Source organism: Tamandua tetradactyla, chromosome 1 (genome assembly GCF_023851605.1).
Source record: "Tamandua tetradactyla isolate mTamTet1 chromosome 1, mTamTet1.pri, whole genome shotgun sequence".
NCBI lineage: Eukaryota > Metazoa > Chordata > Mammalia > Pilosa > Myrmecophagidae > Tamandua > Tamandua tetradactyla.
In genome coordinates, this window is record NC_135327.1 from 101,368,048 (window position 1) to 101,371,262 (window position 3,215).

At 38.1% G+C, this 3,215-nt stretch overlaps 1 pseudogene; it reads left to right on the plus strand.

Moving 5' to 3' along the window:
* The first annotated feature begins 1,962 nt into the window (after positions 1 to 1,962).
* LOC143681090 (COP9 signalosome complex subunit 4 pseudogene) lies at positions 1,963 to 2,991 on the plus strand (annotated as a pseudogene).
* Positions 2,992 to 3,215: the final 224 nt, after the last annotated feature.

The following is a 3,215-nucleotide window of genomic DNA, read 5'->3' on the forward strand; positions in this document are numbered from 1 at the left end:
AATTGCAACAAATAAGGTATCTGTCTGAGAGAGTTCAAATAGAGTTGAGAGGCTGTTCTGAAGACTACTTTTATACAGCTTCATTTAGATATTACTATCATCATGGTTTGTCAAGCCCCAACCAAAACCATTCCTGTTAACCTAAAGAACACCCAGGGCTCTATCTGAGAGTTTACAGAAGTTTCATGCACTAAGTTTACTTTCATGAAACCTACAATCTCCAGAGGGTTCCTAGGTTGGGTAAGTCCTGAAACCTAGAGGGCCCAGCCTGTCCAAGAACATCAACTAATTCTAACCCTCTATCCTATATTGTGGACACCCCTTTTCAACATGAAAAAGTTGGAATGGGCATAGCCCAAAGACCCCTTTACTGGGAGTAGGATCAAAGGAGAAGGAAGAGCTATAACACAGAAGAAAGGATTTAACAAATGAGTATGACTGCTGAAATCACTATAATGACATTTCTTTTAGCGTTCAGTGTTTTGGAGTAGCTAGAAGGAAAAATCTGAAATAGCGGAATGGTAACCCATAACAAACTCTGAAATCTGATCTATAACTACTTGTTGATGCTTCTTTTCTTTGTATACGTGTTTATTTAACAATAACAAACATTTAAAAAACTCATGTACGTACCAACTTGAAAGGCATAGTAACAAAAAACCTTTAGACAATAGACATATTTGGTAGAATTCTTGAGGAACATTGTTTGACAAAACAAACCTAAATATTTAAGGAATGCTAAGCCTTCCCAGAGGAAACTTCTTTCCCTCTCCAGCATGGCATGTGATCTGTCTGCAGGCTTTTCTAGTCAAAGAAGCCACCTACATCTCTCACAAAGTGAATATTTAGAAAGACTCTCAATGTGTCTGCTAATTCATGTCTGTGTGATTAACATTTATTGGAATATTGCACAGTAACATAAAAAAGCCAGGGGACTTGGGAACAGCACAATAAACCCAGAAACCCCTCTGATGGGGTGGATGCACATTAGAAAAGATCACACATCCCTTGTCAGTTAGTTCTTAAGATTCATGTTCTGGGAAAGCAATTAAATCAGTCTAGTGCTTAGCAATGGCAAGTATAATACAGTAAAATATTTCATCATGAATTTAGCTCAATTCACTTGGAAAGCAGAGGGTAGAGGCCAAGAGAAAGACAGAATAGTTGTATAGTTCAGACTTTTCTGAGAAATAATAAATGGACTTGTTGACTCTCTCAGTATGCCTAGATAAAATGTTTCATTCCAATCGTACCATAATCAAAGTCTTAAATAATTGGGAGAAGGATATAGGTAAAAAGGAGAAATTTATTTACATTAAATTATCAAGACAAAAACAATAATCCTCAAAGAGATAAAGGAAAATACAGAAAAGAAACTAAAGGATATCAGGATGACAATGAAGGGACAACATGAGAATCTCATAGAAATTTTTAAAAGAAACCGAAGAGAATGGAGTTGAAGTTGACAATAACTGAAATTTAAAAATTCCCACGAAGATTTCAAAAGCAGATGGGAGCCAGCAGCAGAAAAGATCAGTGAACTTGACAACAAGACAATTAAAATGAGTCAGGCTGAGGAACAGAAAGAAACAAGAATTATAAAAAGCAAAAGTAGCCTAAAAGACATCTGGGACAACCATCAAGTGTCCCAATATATACAGTATGGGAGTCCTAGAAGGAGAAAAAAGAGAGGAGCAGAAAGAATATTCAAAGAAATAATGACAGAAAACTTCCTAAATTTAGCAAAAGATGTGGATATGCACATCCAAGAAGCCCAGAGAACATCAAACAAGGCGAACTTGAATAGACTGTGCCTCGACACACACTGGTCAAACCGTCGAATACAAAGGACAAAGAGGGAGTTCTGAGAGCTGCAAGAGAAAAGCAACATGTTATGTAGAAAGGAGTACCAATTAGATCAAGTGCTGATTTCTCATCAGAAGCCATGGAGGCAGAAGAAAGATGGCGGCAGCCATGTGGCAGGATTTGACTCAGCTCCTGAATTCTAGCAGCTCTCATAAAGATCTGGCAGGGAACTTGTTGTGTTCCTCTTTTGAGGGAGAATTGGCCCATTCATCTTGTTGACCATTACTGTATCCTCAGATTTTGGAAGAGGCCATTCAGTTATCTGGGGCAGAACAACTAAAGCTTTGAAAGCCTTCATGGAAGCAATGGTAAATGAGAATTCCAGCCTCATGATCTTTCAACAGTAGCTGAAGGATTTCTGCACACATCTCCCTAACCTGCCAGGCAACACAGCCAAAGAAATCTATCATTTCACCTTGGAAAAGACTCAGACTGGAGTCATTTCATTTGAGGAGCTGGTTGCTTCAATAAGACAGCATCTTGCATCCATATATAAGAAAGAAGAAGGCTGGAGAAATGCAACCCAAATGGTGGTGGGAATTCCTTTGGAAACAGGCCAAAAGCAGTACAATGTAGGTTATAAACTGGAGCCTTACCTGAAGATTGCTAGACTATATCTGGAGGATGATGATCCAGTCCAGGCAGAGGCTTACGTAAAAATCGAGCATTATTGCTTCAGAATGCATCAACCAATGAAAGTTACAAATACATTATAAGGTGTGCTGTGCTTGTGTTCTTGGTTATGGAAGAAAATTCACTGAGGCTGTGCAAAGATACAATGCACTCTTTTACAAGACAACAGCCATGAAAATGAAAGAGTAGAGGCCTTAAAACATGATTTGCACCTTACCATCTCAGGATCAGCAGGCTCCGGCATCTTGGACAGAGCAGTTATTGAACATAATTTGTTGTCTGCAAGCAAATTATATAATAATATTACTTTTGAAGAACTTGGAGATCTTTTAGAGATCCCTGCAGCTAAGGCAGAAAAGATAGCATCTCAAATGATAACAGAAGGACATATGGATGGATTTATTGATCAAATTGATGGAATAGTTCATTTTGAAACACAAGAAGCCCTGCCATCATGGAATAGACAGATCTGATTACTTTGTTTCCAACTGAATAACCTCTTGGAAAAATCAGACAGCACCAGAATGAACAGCACAAGCCATGAAAGCCCAAATGGCTCAATCACTCTGCAAAACTTCTACACACATTACATCTTTTTTCATGTTGTGCAGATTAATTTCACTATGTCTCCAAAGCATTTGCATCATGACCTTGCATGTTTCAATTCTTTTTATGATGGATTCCTTTGAAAGAAGACATTATTACAGCAGGAAATA